Source organism: Mycteria americana, chromosome 6, assembly GCF_035582795.1.
Source record: "Mycteria americana isolate JAX WOST 10 ecotype Jacksonville Zoo and Gardens chromosome 6, USCA_MyAme_1.0, whole genome shotgun sequence".
Taxonomy (NCBI): domain Eukaryota; kingdom Metazoa; phylum Chordata; class Aves; order Ciconiiformes; family Ciconiidae; genus Mycteria; species Mycteria americana.
The window spans coordinates 52,901,318-52,925,239 of NC_134370.1; the positions used below are offsets into that span (position 1 = coordinate 52,901,318).

The window sequence follows — 23,922 nt, forward strand, 5'->3', positions numbered from 1 at the left end:
CAATGTTATTATTTATTGCATATTTATTTTCTCTGAGCAAGTGGAAAAGTGAATTTCTGTAAGTACACAGTAAATCTTAAGTTCACCTCTGCTGAATAGCCTGCAACTGTTGAATTGTTCTCACCAGATGAGCTGAATTTTGAGACTGAGATTACCAAAAGAATTTAATAAAAATAGATCCTACCTCACTCTTTAATTTTCTTTATTTGATTATGTTGTTGATGTTTTTCACCTGCAGGCTTTTGTCCCACAGACTGAGGTGAGAATTTTTCCCTCTGTTATGGCACTATTTTTCCATCCACTCAAGTAATACAGCCTGGGTTTTGGCAGGGGTTTTTAATATTTAGTGTTTTCTTAATACATAATTTAGAGTTTTGTTTAGCTACAAATGCATAGCAGCAGAATAATTTTAAATTGAATCCACCCTGTTCTGCCCCTCCCAAAATAACCCATTGTTTTAAATTACAGGAATAAGAAGCTCTAAAATGCTTTGTGAAATGAAAATAGTTTTATGAACTCTCTTAACAAGAACTTTAAACAGAATAGAACAAAGTCCTTATACAAATGCCAGACTTGCTTCAAAATCAGCTGATGTTTTGTTTTGCATGGCCAAAATAAATTTAAAAAAAAAAGAGCTATAGCAACATTTTTCATAACAGGTGTAAAAACCACTATTACAGTTAAAAGGATGCTGTAGTATCACATCCTTATAAACCAAATGATAGTGGAAGTCTGCAAGATGCAAAATTGGGCAATCTGAAGCAGGAATTTTATGAGTGGGAGATATGAGGGATTTTATCTGAGAAAAATTAGTTTACTATTCCCAAGAACATGATAAGATCTAAACATGCAGTTTTATAGTAGCAGACATTTCGTCAGCACTTCTCCTGCATGAGTTTGCTCAATAATTTCTTCTATTTTCATACACTTCTGCTTTAGATCCAGTGAGTCAGACACACAAAAAGTGTAAACCATGGGAGTTCTGTGAACTTCAGTGAAGTTACATTATTTTACATCACCTCAGGAAGCTCTTTATGAGAACAGAAAAAGTAAAAGGCCATGTAGTGCCTCTCCCTGTTTCAGTTCCTACACAGCAGCTATAAGGTGAAAAGACCTAGTTTAATTTTATTTTGACTATGTAAATAGTTCCCGTCCAATAAAACTGAAGAAACAAGGAAAAAAAGAAACAGAGAAAAGAGCAGACATCTCTGCCTGCATTCTTGTGGTACCTGTATTCACAATCCTATATTTTGATAGAATATTAGTCTTTACTGATCCTTTCCTGCGGTTGCTCCTTAGTGGTTCCATGGTTTGAGGGGGGCTCTGGAAAGAGCTGTGTAAGAGTGGTTGTTTGAGTTCATAGCCATTGGAATAAAAGGGGACAGAATTGTAAAGCCTATGGCCTGTAGTTCTCAAAAAAAGCATGCCTAATGATGTCTCTTTTGTTGATATCAGGTTAATAATAATGCAGAACTGGTAGAAGATAGGAAGAGAGGGAGGAAATGAAGAGGTTTCTGCCAGAGATGAGCCACACTCTCCGTTGAATGTTTGCATAGTGCTGTTTTCGCCATGGCTCTCAGTGACTTAATAAAAGAGTGAGTATCAGACATTCACCCTCATCTTCAGAATCCCTTTAGCTCATTTTACTTTGGACAAATCACTGTGTTATAGCAGGTAATTGCGTCAATTCGTATCAACATCACCAGTAAGTCTCCAGTTGTTAAAGACTTAGACTGTAAAAAAAAAAAAAAAAGGCTCTAGTGGCTTAAATTTGACAATACTTTTGCAAAGGGTGGAGGTAAGGCTTGAATATTAAAAAAATCAAGAAGCTATTTATATATGGTGTCTGGAATCAGCAGTCAGCAACTCTGACATTTCAGAAACACTGCAAGCTGCTTTGGAGGGCTGAGAAAGCACGGTAAGCTGTAGTGACAGCAATGTGCTGTGTCACTGAGCTTCTTCAGCTGGCTGTGACAGGAATAAAAAATGCCAGAATAGTGCCCAAAACAATGGTCTTGCCATCTTTCTAGCTCAGTTGAATCCAAGCACATTGGAAATTTCATGAAATTGCTTTTGCAAACTATCCCATTTGATTCTCAGTGTAATTTGATGGCTTCTATTGATGGACAGAGACTTCTGAATTCTTGAGTATTGTTCTTCCTCCATGCTGGAATTAGAGAAGTTCTATTGTAATTAATGATTGCATACAAAATGGCAGAAGGCATTATTGGAGTGGCAGAGATAAATGAATAATTAGGAAAACAAACTCTGAAGGGAAAAAACCCCCTCACACTTAAGAAGCATTTTGATACTTTCAGAAGATGGGAAACAAAAAAGACTGTGTTCTCTATACTGTACTGTAGCAGTTTGTGCAGTCATGTGTGCTATGGAAAAGAGAGTAGGATATAGACGTAAAAATGTTCTTGCATGAAACATAGTGATTTAAATGCTTATTTTATTTTCATCTGTTTATTTCTACAGTAGGAGACTGGTGTGAGCAGTATGGCAATGTAAAGGAAAGGGAGAGTCTTAACTGGACTCCCTCCCACTGGTCTGAGTGAAGTGTTACTTATTGTGTGATGTGTCTTTGTGGAAAATGATAAAAGCTGAGAAACAAAAGGAAGCACAGTTGTTGTTCAATACTTAGTCCTTTTCTGTAACAGAGCATGAAATAATAGTTTAGATGTTAGAAATGAGCATCAATGATATTGTATGCAAACTGTATCCATTTTAATGGATTTCTTGGGAGGACTCGGAGTGCGGCTATCCGCAAAATCATCGCAGCCACTGTGTGCAAATAATGCCTGTGCATTTCTAAGCAGCAAGACTGATTGGGGGCTGTGGGGTGGGGAGAAGGGCTTGATTTATTTTATTTTATTTATTGATATATTTTTACCTCCTCTTCAGAGGAGAAGGATGGGGAGAAAGGCTCAGTTAAACCATTGCTGCTTGTACAGGGAAGTGTTTTATTGCAATGCTTTTATTTTGGAATCCAGCCCTGGTTCATCTTTTCCTCAATTATTTTCTCTATTCTTATTTCTCAGATACCACTTACCACAATGTTTAGTAAGCAGACAGGTGTGTTTTGAAATGTGAGATTTTTGGTTTTTAATACCACTCTTTTTTTCCTTTTTCCCTTTTTATTAGCCTTTCTTGATGCTCCATATAGGACTGGCTGTATAGCAAAGTTAGACTTGCCTCTGACTTTTCTGGACAGACCTATTGAGTGGTGCACGTGGACTCCTCCAGCTTCTCTCTCCATAGCACAGCTCTCCTCACCTCTGCACGTGGGAGCTGGCATCACTGCCAACATCCATTGCGCCTGTTAGTTACACAGGGCTTATATGCTTGTAAGGTTCTGTGGTTTCTGGGCACTGGCCTTTCCACACTGGAAGGCCCAGAGGCAGAAGTAAAGCACTTCTTTGTGAGCAGCAAACTGAATCATGAAAATCAGTTTCTGCTTCAGCTGTCAGACATCGGGTACTGGGCAGATCACAGAAGACATGTGCAGTTGCTGTGCTCATGGCATTCTTTTTTACGCACAATCTCTGAGAAGGCTGTGACCAAAGAAATGTCATACCTGAGGCTGTATAGGGCTATTTCTCTGGTTTCAGCCATGAAGCAGGCAGAGAGGCCTTTTTTAAGATGGTAGTGCTGCTTCTTGCTATAATGATCAGCAGGGCATCCTAAAAGGCTTCACAGTGATCAACATCACTGAATACACCAAGCAGGCCTGTTCCATAGTGTGCCTGACCTCTGCAGTTGAGGCATGAGAGTGTCTTGGTTCATTTCCAGGTAGAGGCATGCCTTTCTGCCATGGTCAGACCTCTGAACTGGTGACCCACAGGTAAACATTCAGGTTTTTAGCTTTTAATTTCCTTTTTCATCTTCCTTTTACCTTTCTGTCTCCTAATTTTCATGAGGTTGCTGTTCATTATACATTACATTATACATACATTATACAAAACAATTCAATGAGAGCAAAGCTGTAGGTCAGTGGTCTGTAACACGCTATGAAAAAACCTTCAAGTGAAGGAGTAATATCTGGTGGCCCGTGGTTCTGAGACATCCAATCATAAGAAGTCAGCAGCTGCACCAGTAAAGGGGCTTTTAACTGTTGATGTAAAAACTTAAGAATATGGGAAATGTAACTTTCTGCCATAAAAAAATCATGGAACTTGAAACGATGAAATCCAGTTCTCCATCTGGTGCATTTTTGTGAGGAATCAGGTCAAAAAAAGAAGAAAGTAACTTATTTTAGATGCAACAGCAAGTTGAATAATGCTTACCAGAGAAAAGGAGGGTGTTCAGGTTAAGGTACAGCAAACAAGGGAAGGTAAAACATAAGATAATCAATTTCTCTATTTTCAGCTCTGTAACAGGAGCCTAAGACTTCTGTCAGATTTTGCCAGCTATAAAGCAGAAAGTGATGAAGGTACAAGCCATGCATTGAGAATAACCTCTTGCACTGGATTTGAGCCACAGAATCATTATTTTGAGCTCTGTTTAACTCAATTCAGTGTTGGCTTTGGTCTTTTATGATTTACCCATTTATAATTTCTAATTCTTCACTTATGTGTGCTTTTTACAACGTGTGAATATTGCATGATGCCACTTGCGCTAAGCTTCTTTTCATTCAAAAGCACAGAAAATACCAATACGTCACCAGGAAGCTCTCAGCTGAGTGAATTGATCTAGTAGCTTATTCAATAAATGTTATGTAACATTTATTCATGTTCATGCTTGCATGAACAAGCATGAACTTGCAAGCCAGCAATGAATTGCAGGTGCAAATACCATTGCCAAATATTCAGCTGAATATTTTTGCAATATACGACCTGAAGCAGATATTATAATGTCAGATCAGTAATATGTTGGGCCTACTGAACTGGTTAATGCTCAAAAATTGACACTTTTTATTTATAAAATAATTATGAAAAGATCTGAATGTTTTGGTACAGTTGATGCATAATGCTTGCTATTGTGCAGTTGGTATGTATGTTTGTGTTAGACTTCAAACTAAATTTGGAGTAGGGGGTTTTATCAATTTTCTCCTGCCTCTGAATTGAGCCACTGCAAGGAACAAAAGAAGTTCCTTCATAGCATAATGAGGTGGTAAAATGTTGGTAGCTGTGGATCCCAGTGGAACATGCATGGGTAAGAAAATGGCTACTTTCCATGGCGAACCATTATTTATAATCTGAACCTGGACATAAATGTGAGGGTGTAATGGAGATTTAAGAGAGATGGTCACATGATGCGGCTGACGAGAATTGCTTAGCAAAGTAACTGCAAGTTATAATACATAAAAGCATCTCTGAATACCTTTTTCTTTCCTTTTAAAGGGAATACAAGCATACTACCGGTAGAGGAAAGATAGGACCGGGGGGGAGAGAGAAATCCGGTTTGTTGCTGCTTGATTCGAAGGTCAACTAAAGAGAGAGGTTGAGAGAGACTGAACGACTCTGAGCTAGGTTGCTCAGAGACCTCTGATGTTAAGAGAGCTGTTGTGAGGTTGCTGAAAAGTGACCAAATGCACGTGGGTGGTTGTTACCATGTCTATCTATGCCTATAACTTGTGATATCTAAAGTAAAACTAATTGGTTTTCAGCAGTCTCATGTGGCCTGTATATTTGTTTGCTTTCCCTAAAGACTGCCGTTGAAGAAGTAAACTGTTAACCCTAAATGTCCGTTTAGCTGGGAAACTTTGACCCATTTCAAGAGTCTGAAAGTAATGGGGCTGTGAGATCCCACCTCTGCAAAGTTTGTTCCCAAGGGTAGGAGAGCCCTGGCCACCTGTTCCCATCAAGAGCATGTGACACCAGTGTGGCAAAATCCAAACCCAGCCGAGTTTGCAAAGTGTCCAACTGAGGGACCACTGCCCAGGGCTGTGGCAGAAACACAGAGTGTTTAAATGGGTGACCTATGTTAAAAAGTTTATCAGCACAGATTTCAGGTTCACTGGACTTCGTGCAGTGAATCTTCCTTTTATTCCTGTCTTTAGGCTGCATTCGTATCAAGGTCGCTATGCCAGGTACATGGTCTGTCCATCATCCACACAGCCTTCTATGTAATCATAGAATCACAGAATAGTTTGGGTTGGAAGGGACCTTTAAAGGTCACCTAGTCCAACCCCCCCTGCAACAAGCAGGGACATCCTCATCTAGGTCAGGTTGCTCAGAGCCCCATCCAACTGACCTTGAATGTTTCCAGGGATGGGGCATCCACAACTTCTCTGGGCAACCTCTTCCAGTGTTTCACCACCCTCATTGTAAACAATTCTTCCTTATGTCTAGTCTAAATCTACCCTCTTTTAGTTTAAAACCATCACCCCTTGTCCTATGGCAACAGGCCCTGCTAAAAAGTTTGTCCCCATCTTTCTTATAAGCCCTCTTTAAGTACTGAAAGGCTGCGATAAGTCTCCCTGGAGCCTTCTCTTCTCCAGACTGAATAACCCCAACTCTCTCAGGCTTTCCTTACAGGAGAGGTGTTCCATCCCTCTGATCATTTTTGTGGCCCTCTGGACCTGCTCTAACAGGTCCGTGTCTTTCCTGTGCTGAGGGCTCCAGAGCTGGACGCAGTACTCCAGGTGGGGTCTCACCAGAGCAGAGTAGAGGGGCAGAATCACCTCCCTCAACCTGCTGGCCACACTTCTTCTGATGCAGGCCAGCATATGGTTGGCCTTCTGGGCTGCGAGCGTGCATTGTCGGCTCATGTCCAGTTCATCCACTAGTACCCCCAAGTTCTTCTTGGCAGGGCTGCTCTCAATCCCTTCATCCCCCAGCCTGTATTGATACCGGGGGTTGCCCTGATCCAGGTGCAGGACCTCGCACTTGGCCTTGTTGAACCTCATGAGGTTCACACAGACCCACTTCTCGAGCTTGTCCAGGTCCCTCTGGATGGCGTCCCATCCCTCAGATGTGTCAACCACACCACTCAGCTTGGTGTCGTCTGCAAATTTGCTGAGGGTGCACTCAATCCCACTGTCTGTGTCATTGATGAAGATATTAAACTGGTCCAAATACGGACCCCTGAGGGACACCACTTGTCACCGATCTCCATCTGGACATTGAGCCATTGACCACTACCCTCTCGATGTGACCATCCAACCAATTCCTCATCTACCAAACAATCTGCCCATCAAATCCATATTTCTCCAGTTTAGAGAGAAGGATGTTGTAGGGGGCTGTGTCAAAGGCCTTACAGAAGTCCATAGCTCTTCCCTTGTCCACTAATGTAGTTGTTCCATCTAGAAGGCCACTAGGTTGGTCAGGCAGGACTTGCCCTCGGTGAAACCATGCTGGCTGTCTTGAATCACCTCCCTGTCCTCCATGTCCTCCAGGCACATAGGTGAGACTGACAGGTTGGTAGTTCCCGGGGTCCTCCTTTCTACCCTTTTTAAAAATGGGTGCAATGTTTCCCTTTTTCCAGTCACCAGGGACTTCACCTGACTGCCATGACTCTTCAGATATCATGGAGAGTGGCTTGGTAACTACATCAGCCAATGCCCTCAGGACTCTGGGATGCATCTTGTCAGATCCTATAGACTTATGTATGTTCAGGTTCCTCAGGTGGTCACGAACCTGACCTTCTCTTACAGTGGGAGGGACTTTGCTCCCCCAGTCCTTTTCTTGTGGTCCATCCACTCGAGAGGTGTGGGAAGAGAGGTTAGCAGTGAAGACTGGGGCAAAGAAGTTGTTGAGTACCTCAGCCTTCTCATCTGTTGTTACCAGTTTGCCAGTTTTGCTTACTGGGGGGGGGTACACTTTCTTTGACCTTCCTTTTCTGACTGACATACCTGTAGAAGCCCTTCTTATTATTCTTTGCGTCCCTTGCCAAGTTCAGCTCCAGCTGCGCCTTGGCCTTCCTGACCCACTCCCTACACAACTGGGCAGCATCCCTATACTCTTCCCATGATACCTGTCCCTGTTTCCACTGCCTGGGCATTTGCTTCTTGCCCTTTAGTTGAACCACCAGGTCTCGCCTCATCCACACTGGTCTCTTGCCTTCCTTTCCCGATTTCTTACACCTGGGTATTGAGAGCTCTTGCACTCTATGGAAAGCGTCCTTAAAGATCTGCCAGCTCTGTTCTGCTCCGTTGTCCCTGAGGGCAATTTCCCAGGGGGTCCTGTTGACTTACTCCTTGAAGAGCTGGAATTTTGCTTTCCTAAAATTCAGGGTCCTGACTTTACTCTTCACCTAACTCATATCCCTCAGGACTGCGAACTCCACCAGTGCATGATCACTGCAACCCAGGCTGCCTCCAGTCTTGACGTCATTGATTAGCTCACTTGCATTGGTGACCAACAGGTCCAGTATCACATCCCTTCTGGTAGGGCTGTCTATTACCTGGCTTAAGAAGTTATCCTCAATGCACTCCAGGAGTCTCCTGTATTTCCTACAGCTTGCCATGCTACTTTCCCAGCAGATACCAGGGTAGTTGAAGTCCCCCAGTAGGATGAGAGCCTGTGAGCATGATGCCTCCTGTAGCTGCAGTAAGAAGGCTTCATCAGTAGGCTCTCCTTGATCGGGTGGCCTGTAGTAGGCCTGCTACAGGCCTGTAGTAGGCCTGAGATAAACCGTCTTTATCTCAACCACAAGGTTCCCTTTGTTGCCTTGGTCTCTAATTCTTACCCACAAGCTTTTGACCTGCTCGTGGCTATTCTTCAGACAGCTCTTCCCATTCTATCCATTTCTTGATGTAGAAGGCAACGCCTCTGCCCCTCCTTCCTTGTCTGTCCCTTCTGAACAGCCTGTAGCCATCGATAGCTGCACTCCAGCCACACTCCACTAAGTTTCAGTAATGGCAACTAGGTTGTAGCTTTCTAGCAGCACAGTGGCTTCCAGCTCCTCCTGTTTGTTGCCCATGCTGCGTGCATTGGTGTAGAGGCACTTCAGCTGGGCCACCTTAGAGGAACACCCCTTAATTCCTTTAAGGTATTTCACTGGTGTTTCCTTGTTGGCTCTGATTACCTCAGGAGCCCCTGGCTCATCTCAGTAAGACTTCAAGTGTGCTGCAGTGTAGCCAGCACATCTCAGAGCAACAGGCTGAGGGCCCTCGCTAGCACCCCGTCCTTCTAACGTTTGCGTGTCATCCCACAGCTTGTCACAGGTAAGCCTGATACTATCCCCTTCCCCCTTCAAGTCTAGTTTAAAGCTCTTGTCAATCAGCCTCACTAGCTTATGAGCAAAGACCCTCTTCCCTCTCTGAGAAAGGTGAATCCCATCTGACGCCAGCAAGCCTGGTGCCATGTAGGCCATCCCGTTATCGAAAAACACGAAATTGTGGCAGTGACACCAGCCATGGAGCCATGTATTAATAGACTGGGCCCGTCTATTTCTTCCAGTGTTGCTGCCCGTAACTGGAAGGAGAGAGGAAAAAATAACCTGTGATCCAGATTCCCTTACCAACCATCCCAAGGCCCTGAAGTCTCCTTTGATCACCCTTGGACTACGTGTTGCGGCTTCACTGCCACCCACATGGAAGAGCAGTAATGTATAACAGTACGAGGGCCATACCAGGCTAGAAAGTTTCCTAGTGATGTCCTTAACCCAGGCTCCAGGGAGGCAGCAGACTTCCTTAAGAGGAAGTCTGCATATTGGACCCTGTGTTCCCCTCAGAAGGGAGTCGCCTACAACTATAACCTGTCTTTTCTTCCTCATGAAGGTGGTCGTGATACGGGGGGTAGGCCTTTCTGACCTTGGCAACACCTCTGGTGTAGATGGACATCATCCATTGACTGGCTTTCCACATCCAGAGCCTCATACCTGTTGTACAGAGGCACCTGGGAAGGCGAGGTAAGTCAGCTCCCTGAGTTTTGTGTAAAATAAGTAAATCTGTCTCTTACTGATTCATTAAAGCAGAATGAAGCACTCAAGCCTGAATTCCCCTTCCCTGGAAGCCATTACTCAAGTGCAGCTGGGGACTGGAAATGCTGTGGGATAGTGACTGTTGACAGAGTTCAGTTGGCTTTAATGGTCTGCAAGTGGGTCCCTGTACTGGGTCTGCCTGAGGTGGGGTTAATTTACTTCGTAGCAGCTGTATAGTGCTATGCTTTGGATTTGTGAACAAAACAGTGGTGATACCACACGGATGTTTTAGCTATTGCTGAACAGTGCTTACACAGCATCAGGGCTTTCTCTGTTTCTCACTCTGCCCTCACAGTGAGTAGGCTAGCGGGGGCAAGAGGCTGGGAGGGGACAGCCAGGACAGCTGACCCCAACTGACTGAAGGGATATTCCATACTGTACAACAGCATGTTCAGCAATAAGACAGGGGTGAGTTTTCCAGGGGTTGCCATTGCTTGGGGACTGGCTGGGTTTTGGTGTAGCTGGTGATAAGCGATTGCTTTTGTATCACTTGTTTTTCTTTGTTTTGTTTTGTCTTCCCCTGTCCTTATTAAACCGTCTTTATCTCAACCCACAAGTTTTCTCACTTTTGTCCTTCCAATCTCTCCCCCATCCCACTGGGAGGGAGTGAGGGAGTGTCTGTGTGGGACTTGGTTCTCTGCTGGTGTTAACCAAAACCAGTCCCTTCTCCTGATCCTGTCTCCCCTGGGCCGTGTCCTGGTGCTCTGTTTTGGCTGGTCCAGCCCAGGGCTTTCACTGACTCCGGCTCTGCCTTAGATTTCTTGGCAGCAATGGGAGATTTGCCTGACTTCATGAGATTTGATTTTTTTTTTCCTTTGGCACCACTATCAGTTCTTCTGCAGCCAAGAACTTTTATTGCCACTTCTGCAGAGGAGATTTATCCAGCAGATAATCCTACTCCCTGAAACAGGGCCTGAGAAGCTAAGCCAACCTTTCTTTCTCATCTGTGAATGTACACTGCTTCACTGCCTTATATTACTGTAAACTCTGTGATTCATTGTCTCCTATGTATTTAACACATGGACTCTCTTAAATGCAGTGTTTATGTGATTCCTTATGAACAAAAAACATTTATGAAGCTTCATTCCGCTTTTCTTTCCTTTTCTTCATGTTTATTGCCTATGTTTGCACTATATCCAGACTATCAGTACAAGACCTGCATCTGGTCCATGTCTCCTGCTCCTCAGCCACTGTGCTGGCATCTCTCACTTTCAGTGTTATGACAGTGTTATGACTTCTCTTCATCTTTACAGTAACTCTGATACCTACATACTGAAGCCTTAGTACCAGCCCTACAGATGCGTAAAACCCAGATTATTTTGACTGAGATAGGATGCGTTACCCAATAACAATTCACAGATGCCCAAACTTAATCCATGTGGGAAGCTATAAACTAGAAAAAGGTACTCTGAAGTCCAGTCAAGCAACATTATTATTGTAGGATGAGAACCATGATACCTTTGTGTATTGGTTGAGAATCTGATCCTTGCATTTTCAGAAATGCCCAGCCACAGAGCACTGGGCACAAGTTTTGCTGACACCTGAAAAGCAAATACTTTTTAACGGCATAGTTTATGCCATTAAATGGATTAAGTGCTAGACATGCAATTTAGATGTAATGTGTCATGCAGACAGACTTCAGAGAGTTTTCTTGTTTTTTTCGGGGACACTAGGTGACAACGACATCATTTAATGTGACAATATTTTCTCCTCTCCTGAGTCAGTTCCTGATGCAGAAGATAGATCATATCTCTAAAGCTGAGAAGGACAGTTGCAGAAATGTGTCATCAAACTACCAAAAGGCTCAGTTTGTAGTGTGAAGTACAGAAATGATCACGCACTCTGACTAAGCACAGTGCAGAAACTTAGAGATATTTCCAGGAAACCCAAGCAGTGGGGGAAAGATGTGCATTTCATATGACACAGGAGCATTAGCCATACCAGCTGGCACTAAGGGAGGTGGCCCACAAGTTTCCTCATCCTCCAGTATGTCCCTGCGTAGGCATATGAGTGCTATCCATTTCTGAGGGCATTGGGCACACAGACACTTTGAAAACTGCGTTCCTTATTTTGGGTACTTTTAATGTAGTTTTGGAGACCTTGGACATCGATTTTGTAAATTCCTGGCTGTGATTCCTTCCTTTTAAACTAACAGTAGTTAAACTTGTTCTGAACCAGGCTCTATGTGCTACATTGAGTTATATGAGAGTAATTCCCTTTGGGAGCACTGGAACTGTTTCTTTCTGTGGAATGAATGTACTGAGAGAAGACTTGTGCACACTGTGCACCAGTCTTGTGTACAGTGCCCTGTACTCGGCACTGGTGAGGCCACACCTTGACTACTGTGTTCAGTTTTGGGCCCCTCACTACAAGAGAGACATGGAGGTGCTGAAGCACGTCCAAAGAAGGGCAACGAAGCTGGTGAAGGGTCTAGAGCAGAAGTCTTATGAGGAGCAGCTGAAGGAACTGGGGTTGTTTAGCCTGGAGAAAAGGAGGCTCAGGGGAGACCTTATTGCTCTCTACAACTACCTGAAAGGAGGTTGTAGTGAGGTGGGGGTCGGTCTCTTCTCCCAAGTAACAAGCGACAGGATGAGAGGAAATGGCCTCAAGTTGCGCCAGGGGAGGTTTAGACTGGATATTAGGAAATTTTTCTTCCCTGAAAGGGTTGTCAAGCTTTGGAACAGGCTGCCCAGGGAAGTGGTTGAGTCACCATCCCTGGAGGTATTTAAAAGACATGTTATGTAGTGCTTATGGACGTGGTTTAGTGGTGGACTTGGCAGTGTTAGGTTTATGGTTGGACTTGATGATCTTAAAGATCTTTTCCAACGTAAATGATTCTATGATTCTATCAATTCCTTGCACACTTACTGGTCCATATGTTGTAAATATCTGAAATCACATAACATCCTTCAGGAAAGGCTTACCATATCCAGTGATTATCTCACTGGCACGGGCTTAAATAGGCTTTGCCAGGATCAGGGAGTGCCTTTTCACAGAAATGTTTTCTCCTAGGAGTTATCCTAAGTTTCCAGCATTTGTTGTTCAAGCTGATCATCCCACCTTTGCAGAAGAGTATGTGCCATCTCTCTATAAAGTAGATTTACCAAATAGCATCTTGGTGCAAATGGAAGTGTACAGTAGAGGTGAACCCTAAAACTTCTTCCTCTCCTTCCTTTAATGATTAGTGAGATTGTTGCTATAGTTCTCATAAATCTTTAGTGTCCTTAGTGTACCATCCTGTTTCTTACACAGCTGAAATCAAAGGCACCTGGCCTGTAAGACTTCAGACTTTGCATCAAGTGTTCGAGGACATGTTTTTGAATAAAAGGAAAGAAGAATCTGGTCCTCATTAGAAGACAGAGGAATGAGTGCAGTCACCACACAAATTTTGCTCAAGGAAAAATGTATAAAAATCCAGAGCCAAATCCATTGAGTCTCCTTCGCATGGTCCTACTTCCTTTGAGTTGGTGGGGGTTTTTTTCTGGTTATGGAAGCCAGGCTTACTCTATTCCATGTCTGTTTCCTACTTAATATGTTTTCAGCTTGTTCTGTAAGTTCAAGTGATAAAAACAAGTAATTTCATAGATGTCCTTTGAAAACAGGTAAGTGGCTAGAGGACAGGTCCCTGTCTGTGGTGATGGGAAGGTGCAGCAGAATTTTCCTCTTTTTGGGCATCAGTGACCCCATGCTGATGCCCCTAGGACATTGTTTTTCTTTAATTCAGCTGCCTGTGGAACTATTTGCTTATTGTTGAGCTGCCTGTGGATACATCACAAAACATAGTTTGCTGTTTAACACTATTCACACATTGCACTAGGGAATTGATGGTGTGCAGATGGTTTACAGACAGGTGACTGTGAAAATTTGCAGTTTGTTTTATTGGTTAGTTTCCCAGTTCATACAGTAGTTCCATTTCCTGTATGTAACCAATGTAGGAAACACTGGCAACATGGATTTCCAGTGCACAATTTGCATTGTTGCAGAGTAATTGTGTAATCCAGAATTTACTTTGAGCAAATGTTAAAAAAATAAATGTGGACTTAAAGTTAGTGCTTCAGAGGATTTATCCTTTGTCAGAAGCAAATGCATTCACTCAGAGTCAAGGAAACGAAACATAAAAGGGCTCAAATAGCACTAACTGGAATGTGTTTAGAATACAGATACTGATAGTTTTCTAAGTGCATTAGTTGATTTACTCTTAGCCCAGATTATTTACTTGGGTAATGAATCTGACCTTTGTTTTGTGCATTCATCTGTTTTCAAGAATAAAAATGTAGTGGGAAATGTGGTCTGGCTAGATCTGCTAGGTGATCAGCTTGTGTTCTCTGCAGTTAAGTGATTGAATACATTCTACAGTGGGAATATCCATTGCCTGCCTGAGAAGCTTGGTTTCCATTTTGGTGGTTTGTGTATTAAAAAAAGGAAAAACCTCGCTCAGTAAGAAGATTAATTCAGTGACATTCAGCAGAATATATAACATGCTGATAGTCATTTGGATTTAGGACAAAGCCTTACCTGGAAACTCCAAGTGGACAATGAACGTAGGATCCCTGCTGGAGCCAGAAGGGTGAAAGGTTTAATGGTCTGTATTATAGCAACCACCTTAGCTTTTGGGTGCAATCTGTGAGTAGCTCTTCTCCAAACTCTCTCTTGTCTTCCACTGCCAAATGCCTGCAGTGGAACCCCACAGTTAGTTCTGTCTGTACCTGTGAGGATAGATTTTCCCTTAGTAACATTTAAATTTATTTTCTGGGTTTTAGTGTGCTTGAATAATAATACCTAGACACTGCAACTGTTGCTTGTCTAATTTATAATGTTCTCTCCAGTGTAGTTATTCTGTCTTTAGTAGACTTCTTATTTATGAGAGGATAGCTTAATATTATGAATGAGGATTGCGAGTGCTCTGCATGGCAGGTGCTGGCTAATTGCATGTGCTCGTCTCACAGCTGCCAGTGTTCTTCTGTCCAGCTGAGCACATCAGGGTTCATCTGAACCATGACTGTGGTCAACAACAGCCCAGAACAAGGGACTGCTTGTCTCACTGCGGTGACAGCAAAACGCCACGGGGCAGTGCTGGCTGTTTAACAGTTTTTGATGATTTTGCGTAGGACAAGTGCTGAACAAAGCAAAGTGAATGAGTTACATGATGTAATGTATTTTCCAAGAAACCTAGATAAAAGAAAATCATAATAAATCTCTTCAGTGAGGGGGATGCTTTTTGGAGAACTAAGCGGGCTATACTCTGCAGCCTCCAGCAGCAAGGGTGCTGCCTTTCTGATAACAATGATCTTGTTCCATAGTGCAGAACTGCCATGCTGTGTCTCAGAATAAGAGAAGTAACATCATTATATAATCATGTTCAGTCACTTAGGATGTAATTCTGTCCTTCTCCCATAACTGCCTAGTTTTTCAGTTGCACTACGAAGGCTGATGCTTGCAACAGAAATCTTGTACAGGCAAAATGAGGATGCAGGCTTAATTACTTGTCGCACTAATTAGTACACTGCCATGACAGCACTTGTTTGTAAATTAGAAACCTGCATTTAATAACTAAGTTAGATTTTATTTTCATTCTTCGTGTTTGAATGTTATAACCTGCAATACCTTTCAGAAATAATCTCATACAGGCAGTTCAGATTAGAATGTGGTGATACTTAATAACACATGGAAATGCTTTAGTGATTATATGACGAAAATATTAAATAAGACACTTACTGCCATTGTTTGGATGAAAAGTGTTAATGTGTGTATTATGAGTCAGAGCACACACCCTCTGGCTGGAGCTCACAGCACCCACAGAAGTGGAAAAGATGCCTTTGTATTTGAAAGTAGCTGCATAAAGAGAGGGTTGACTCCCTAGCTCATCTTTGAACAACAGATTTTCTTTGGGCTAGGGGATTTCCTAGGTGAGAAACCTGGCAGATCAGGAAGCAACAAGCATGATGATGCAGAGGCAGTTAACAGGAGCTGACCCTTAGTGAAAGGGCAGGTGAGCTGTGGTTTTCTCTGTGCAGGAAGGAGTGGAGTTTCAGCATCTGACTGCTTCTGATCAAACAACAGGACATAGATGCCTTCAGAGTAAGAAAGAGCCGAGCTGCATCCCTGATTTCTTTCAGTAGGAAACGTATCTTGCCATTTGGCAGAGACAACCTGCATCTGTTTTTAACAAGGAAGTAAGGAAAAACAAAAAACAACCTGGATTTCTCCTCTTCATTCCAGTCTATCCTTTTCCACTAGGTGCTTGTCTTAAATGGGGCCCTGCTTTCCAACTCTTCTACCTGCCACCAGTGAGGTTTTTTTACTCCTCACATCTGGCTTTGTTCCTCAAAGCTGTCCTCCTAGCAGTGTCCCCGGTTTGGAAAGACAGCTGTATTCAGTAAGGGCTCCCTAATTGTGTCCTTAAGGTCCACCAAAATTAACAGTGTTTTTCTGAACTAGGATCTTGGAGTTTCTCACCCAAGGAAGTAGTAGAGCCAATGACGTGACTCTGCACTGCATGGGTACAGCTCAAATAGCAAGCATCACATATGCACAGAGAGCATCCAGAGGACAAAAATGTTTAATAAGAAAAACTGAGGGAAATAAATTCAAATAGGGAGAAAATACAAGGAAACAAAGGGGGAGGAGAAGGCTAAGTATGTAAAAAATAACAACAGCAGCAAAGAGTCACTCTGAGATACTCAGTCCAAGTACCGTTTTGAGTTTGGAGAACACTCTTCTATCCCAGATCTCTGAATTTCCCAAAGCTGTCTTCAGGGGATACATCATGTGTGTAATGGACTTTGCTCCATCTTTTATGGAGATTATTAGAAGGGCTTTCTGCAAGTAGTGAATGACACAATTAAAAACACAACAAACATTTTTAATGTGTGTGAACCGTGGGGCAAGGATAGAGGGTTCTAAGGGGGCCTTTTCCCAACCCTTGAGCTCACTGCTCGTAACCCAGAGGATTAGCTCCAATGTACAAAGCGTCCATTGTATTCTGCACACATACTGTTCATGTATATTTCAAGAGATGTAATGCACTGTAGTGAGTAAATGGCACAATTACAGACAAAGCCTATGGATTATGTCTCAGAGAGAATTTGAGCAATAAAACATTACATTGTTAACTAGCATGTTCCATGTTGTAAATAAAAATGCTTTGACACTCAAGAGAGGGAGGGCTGTGAAAGCTTGACTGTAAATTTTGCTTAAGCAAATACTGCAGTTTACCTTGTAGGACTACTTCCTGTGCATAGTTTATGCAGTATTGAGAGTAGGGAAGTCCTACAGTTTTGCATTCAGTGGGAACACTGTTACAAGAGCCTCCTCTCTATCATTTCCTGCTGTCTGGAATAGGCTCACCATGTCATCTTTCCTTAATTCTCCAATTTATTTTTTAACACCCCTCTTGCCCTTCTGCCAGAACTCTGTTTAATTTAGGTCCAATAAATATTTGCAGAAGTGCACCTTTCCAGCAAGCTAGCGCAAAAGCCAGGGCTGTGGGTCAGAGACAGAAGAGGAATACTTAGCACAGTGGAGTTTTGTCATTCTGTTGCATCTGTTATATAGGATATCCACAAATAACTCATCAGCTAAGACAGCCTATTTAATTCTCTGATAAAGATGTTGAGAAGACATTTCAATAATGTCCATCAAGGACACATTTAACAATTCTGAGTGTCTCCTTTCTCTACTATGCCATGTGATTTGGTGTCTCCAGGTCTTGGCAACTATCATGAGTTAACGCTTCCCCTGCATTTAGGTCTTTGTGAGCTCATTCAAGTTATGCTGCTATACAGTAGTATAGTCTCTTTCAAGAGATCTATTCATTTTTCTTCAGCTGCATTTAGTTAACATATTTGTGCCTAATGGAAGTAACCAGTTAATTACTATCCCTTTACAGTATTGCTCTACTTCATAAGATGCTGGGCTTTTTTTTTTTTTTTACATATTTCAGGCTCTTTGCAGACGCTTACAGTTCTGCAAAGGCTATTTTCCCCCAGGAAGCATGGGACTTCTGGGGCTGGAAGCAGTGCAGTGCTGGTAGTCTTTGTGGTCTGGGGGAAAGTCCCACCTGCTACAGGTCTTGCTATTAAAGTGAACAGGAGACACAGGCATTTCCCAGTTCAGCAGGAGCTAAGGCAGAGACTGAGAGACAGACAGAGAGAAGGTAGTGGAAAACATTTGTCTAATAAAGAGTTGGGTGTGACTCTGGTGGGTGTGGAAGAGGAGCAGGAAGAAGAAGAAGGTTTAGCTTCCCTTTAGGGGAAGTGTCATAGCTTGGCTGTGTGAGTGCTGGAGTGGAAGAAGGCTTGTTGCTTTCAGAGAAGGGGTCTTGGCGAAGAGAGGAGGGAGAGCATCTGGTGCTTTGCTTATCTATAGTGAGAGGTGGGGGTAATTCAAGGGCTCAGAAAGGCTTAATAAATGTCTTTGATTTTTATCAACCTTCTGGGAGTTGCCCATTACCTAATTTAGCTAGTAGCTCTGTCAGTGTGGGGAAAATGGCCATTTCTCAGGGCAGCATAGGGGGAAATCACTTTGTTGTGAGTGCTTGTTGCCATGACACCTCCCCCCAAAGTATTTTAGGAAACAAACATTAAAATGTTGAAATGAATAAAGAACTGAGTGGAGAGGGGCAAACTTACCATCTTTAGGTAGAAGCTTGCTGCTTCCCTTTACTAAATCATGTGGATTGTTGTGTAGTCTTGAACTGGTTTTGAATATGTTTGCTAGAAATTAAAATTCAATAATGACAACCAATTGAGCCCTTGCTCCTGCAATAAGATGGGTGTTAATGCAGAGTCTTAGAGTCTAGGGTCCTATGTGATCTTTTGCAGTCAGTTAAATGTGTAACAGTACCAGTGATAGTAAATACAGATTAAAACAAATGACTGTTACTGAGGCAAGTAGGTAGAGGTAAGACCATTGTGCTCCTTAGCCTGTACATAGTTCTGAATATTTTTCCCAGGGTGAAGAAACGCCCCTTCAAGAGGTCACTGTCATTGTGTAAAATGTGTTTATAGTGAAATAGCCTTGGGATGCAATGTTGAAATGAGCCAGCATAGCTGGAAGACTGGCCACCTTCTTTACATCAACATCTTACTCATGTAATTGATGCACCTTCCTAAAAAGTGCAACCTTACCCATTATTTTGTGCTTGTCTCTACAGGGCCTGCATTCCTTGCCCTTTAGGAAGGCTGGGAGCACAAGGCCTACATAATTGGGCCTTTTTTATCTTTTTGTATATAGGGTAGAGGTTTCAGAAACATCCAAGTAAATAAGTATTTACTTTCCCTTTTCAAAAGTGACATAAGATTTTGGGACTTCCACTGTAGGTGTTTTAGCACTTTCCACAAACTTGAACCTTCAAATTGTCAGTTATTTTCAGCAATGGCTTCTATTCTAAACTAATAGAAGGTTACAAGGAATGATTTTTTTTTTTGCATAGTATTTTCTCCCTTAGAGCAAAAAGGAAGTAGCCACAATCGGTGATCCTGAGGCCACACATAAACTTAAGGTAAAAGAGCAACTTCTGGTGAATGACTTTACATACAGCATTGCTGGAGATGCCAGGTCAGTGTTGCTGCATAGCAGAATACATTTGCTTTTTTTCCTAAGGCACTGTTCTGTCCATATACTCAAAATATGTGTATGTTTTGGTCTTCAATGTGAACAGCAAAGGGTCATTCTCTATTGTGATAGGTGCAAATAAGTATTCTTCTATAATATATGAAACTACCTACAAAATTTCCGTGAACCAGCAACTTGAGATGAAGGATTTTCCTCTTTCTTTTTCTTTTTTTTCCTTCCTGCCCATGCCAGCTCCCAGCCATAGGTGATAGAAAGGGCAGGTCCATATTTTATGGCAGGGTTAAAATCTAAAAACTATGGTTATTCTGTCAGATTTTAGGGCCCTGGAGGAAGCTGAGGAGCTACTCTGCTGACTGTACCTGGCAGCTGAACCATGTGGATCTCTGTAACTTCAATCCAGATATATAAAAATATTAATCCCTTTTTGGAGGGGGAAAGGGAGCCCGTCACCTTAGGACAGGATTTGTGCTCAGACATCCCTCTTGTGGCCCCTCCTTAAAACCTGGTGACTCCATTTCTGCCCAGGTTTGTGGGTAGTGCCTAGGCAGTCCGTAGGCAGGGAATGCTTGCAGCTAGCCATTTGTCTAATGAAAGGAAAACATTCTTTCTAGGATTCATAGACTTCAGAGAAACAGTAAAACCAAGAACAGTTATCTCTGAGTAACTTCCTACCTACAGCTTGTGATTCATTTTGTTTCCCTTGCTGCAAGTGAAAATAAGTAATCTTTATCAGTATCTGACAAGTGGCATAAGCAGGGAGAAGAGAAAGGAGGATGAGACATTCTGAGAGGGGCTGGCGGTCAGACTAGTACAGCAGCAGCTTTGTGCAATGCATTTTGGGCCACCTGATCATGAAGAGCTGTGCTTTCGTCATGTGTGACGTGCTTCACCAGGAGTAGGTTTTGCTCTTGTAGTCAGTATGAGTGCAGACAGGCCAGTATGAGTGCAGCTTGCCAGGTTACTGTTCAGTGAAGGGCCTTCTGGGTGGAGGAGGTTAAAGGAATAAAACAAAAGGTGAATGAAGAACTGAGAATACATGTAACAGAGCAAAGACAAGAGATGAGCAGGAAATGGCGTGCAAAGTGAAGGATTTTGGAGATTATTGCTTGAGTTTTGCAGCATTCACAGAATATATTGTCCTTCCTTTCTCCTTCTGTCCCCCAGGTGGATAGCAGTAGGTGGCAAATATCTCTAGTGGCAAATATCTAATGGGGGTGTAAAATAAGCAAAATGGGTTTCAAATCCTTGGTTTCAAGTTTGTAGTTGAATCAGATGTTTACATGCATGGCTCTGATTCTGTGTCACACTGAATTAATTCTAGCAAGTATTTGCATTCTTCTCCCCCCATCTCCTACTTCCACTCCCAGCACAGTCTAATTTAGGAAATTGTGAAATCTTGTGTGAAATCCTCTTGTGTAATGCTGCTCAGCAAGACTATAGCAACAGCATCTCAAGTAAACTCTGGATTATACATGAATATTTGTATCTAGTTTTAAGGACACTTAGCCAGTGGAAAGAAACAGTAGGCTGACCTTAGTAACTGGAAGGTGGATTAGATCATGCAGTGGATATCTATTATTGCCAGTTGTCTGCTGGTAGAAAGCAGCTTTGAACCAGAACTTGTTCTTCTGAGGGGTGCTGACATTAGGAGGTGGATGGTACCTACACAAGCCTTTTCCAATTACGTGCATTGTGGCACAGCTAGAAACTGGAGAATGAAAACATAACCCACAGGTGCTGCAAACCCCAGCTATAAGGAGTGTTATCTTCTATAGCATGTACTATTGGCGGTATGAGACGTGGAGCTGAGGGTTTGTTTAAGGAGCAACTAAAAACTTTGGCCAAAGTCCTGGCATTTTGATGAAACAAGAGTGCTCAGCTGGCAGTGCTGTGACAGGCAGGGCAGCAAGGCAGTGTGCTGTTGCAGAGGCCCAGGACGGCTGCTGGAGGCATATGAGGGGTATTGCTGGAAAGCAAACTCTGCTTGAAAAGCACCAGCAGTACCTGGAGGAAGGCCAGTGTCTACAGAAATAGGTGAACAAAGTAGCCAGTCACGATTGCAGTTAGGCCTGGCTGAAGACTGTACTTGCCAAGGCCTTAATGTATGGAAATCTCCCCCAGCCCCCCGCCCATCAAAGGGGTTTGCAATGTGTTTTCCCTGTGTTTACTACACTATGCAGTTTAGTCTAATGCTGGCATTGGAGAACTGTAGCAGTGTAGCAGGCGTTCTGGACTGTTTGAATGCTTTGGAAGTAAGTGGTATCCATGGCATGGGGAGGGGATGCTTTTCAATCTCTGCCAGGTTTCTTTGTTTCTCATGGATCAGAAGTGATGGTGCTGCAGCTTATCCTCATGCAAGCATAGGTTCTCCAGGAGTACTAGTCTGTATGTCCCCACCGCTTCTGACTCAGTGCAATGAAATTGTACACCAAACCCATTGTCTAATTGTTTATCCACTCCTTGTTTCTAAACTGAATAGAGGCAATTCTTTTAGCTCTGGCTTCATGCCTCATAGCAAGCGTATAAGTCCTGCCATTTGCTTCAGTTTTACTCTTGGCTGAAATTTGAACATACAGCACAGGTTTTTTTCACATTTCTTTTTCTCCCACGGGCCAGTCTCATTAAGTAGGATCGTATTCACCATTGGATTGGCATCAGGTAATTTTTTGTTGTGCTGAATTTTGGAAGTATGCTAGTCAGTTGTACTCATGATGCTTACATATCATGTATGCATGAGCTATACACAATGGAAATCATTACCTGTTAATAAAGGCTAAATTATCAGCTTGGAGCTGTTGCTGTTGTATGAGGCTTTGTATGAGTAGAAGGGCATACAGAATGTGGTACTTCACAAACTTTATTTCCCACTATAGAAACCTGGTTCTTCTGTTCCAGCCACTACAATACAATGGTGGGTTTAGTGAATCTGACCCCTGAAAACTCGGGCATGTTCATGGACTTTTGCTTGGCCAGAAGGTGCTTGGGATTTAAATTGTGGGGAGTATTTGGGAGGTGATTCTTCTCCCCAATCTGCAATATAGAGCCACAAATGAAAGAAGAGCTGCTCAGCCCATGATGTGTTTTCACTTCCTTTTTTTATTGCCAAAAGCTCGATCTGGTGGTGATCTCATTCTTACCATCTCATTCTATGGCTTGAGGGAAAGAAAATCTTAACCTCTGAAGAGCTTGCAGGTGGAAGTGAGTTCTTGGGAGGCTCTTTTGTTACATTTGCTGTTTATTTCCAGTTGGGAATATCAAAGAGGGATGTTCTGAGGCACTGTCACACATTTGCCTTAAGTCCAATGTTTCTACAAATCATCATGTGGTTCATGGATCATTCATCTATATGTGGCAGATTGGATCCTTTCAGGATGCCTCACACCTACGTGTTCTCTTCCCAAGGAAGGTGATTCTTTCAAGTTTATTCACCAAATTCAAAGTGAAAAGACAAACTGAGCCCAACCCTTGAAAAAGTCAGGGCAAAGAGAGATTCTGTTGATTTCTGGCCCTCTCCACTCCCCTCAAGCCAACACCATGTATCCTCCAGCATAACATCCTAGTGGTAAAGGATGCTAACTAGTAGAAGACTTGATGGTTTTCTCTCAGAAAACATTTCAAAATTCCATGATCTTCATCAGAGTTTTCCAAATTGATTCCAGCTGCTGTCCATTTCGGGCCACACGCTTGTGTCTACCAGGCTCATGAACCCAAATACTAGAATAAGCAGTTATTTCTGCTTGGCTCTGATGAGATTATATCTGTGTTTTGAGACTCATTGGGTTAGACTAACTTTCTAATTCAACTGCCTAAATATCAGCGTGTAAAAAGGGCAGTGGTCACTTGGTGACTGTAAATATAGTCTGCACAAGAAGCTCTTTAGTTAGTATGGAGGTAGCAACTGTAATGGAGAGTAGGCTAAACTAACCTGCTTCTTGAAAGAGTAAACTAGCCTGCAAGGTTGGATGCAGCTTCATTTGTGAAGGGGGCTAGGCACCAGCACCATAGTAATTCAACCTCTTGCATGTATGTGTCCTAGTACTTGATGCAAACAGGGTCATGAGGAGAAAGACCATCTCTTTCAATAGATTTCCTCCTCTCCTTCCTTGCCCCAAATGTCCAGAAAGTTACTCCTTTGCCTGGGGACAAGTAAGTTATGCTGTTCCTAATGTCCCCATCAGCCAAGATCATGGCTAAACTTGCAGAGCCACACTTGTAAATAGACCTAATAGAAAGTTTTTGAGAGAGAGCATATTTTGTTTTGCCAGTAGCCAAAATTTTTGGAGGGGTGGAGGGTAATGGGGTGGAAGTGGTTACTAGACTTTTGAACTGCAAGCTTTATATAGCTATAAGAAAGTTCCTTAAAATACCAGCTAGACCCTCGGGTGACTTTTAGTCTTTTTATTTCAGTAGTCAGAGACTAGTGCTGTGGGAGGAAGACACCAGCTGCAGTAACACTTGTTTTTCTGTTCCTGTGGT

At 42.7% G+C, this 23,922-nt stretch overlaps 1 protein-coding gene across 1 annotated transcript in view; it reads left to right on the plus strand.

Moving 5' to 3' along the window:
* TRPM1 (transient receptor potential cation channel subfamily M member 1) overlaps window positions 1-23,922 on the plus strand; it is a 185,699-nt gene that overhangs the window by 22,450 nt on the left and 139,327 nt on the right. The window contains exon 2 of the mRNA XM_075505828.1: window positions 1,456-1,595. The gene's annotated coding sequence lies outside the window, so the exon portion shown is untranslated. The remainder of the gene's footprint in view (window positions 1-1,455; window positions 1,596-23,922) is intronic.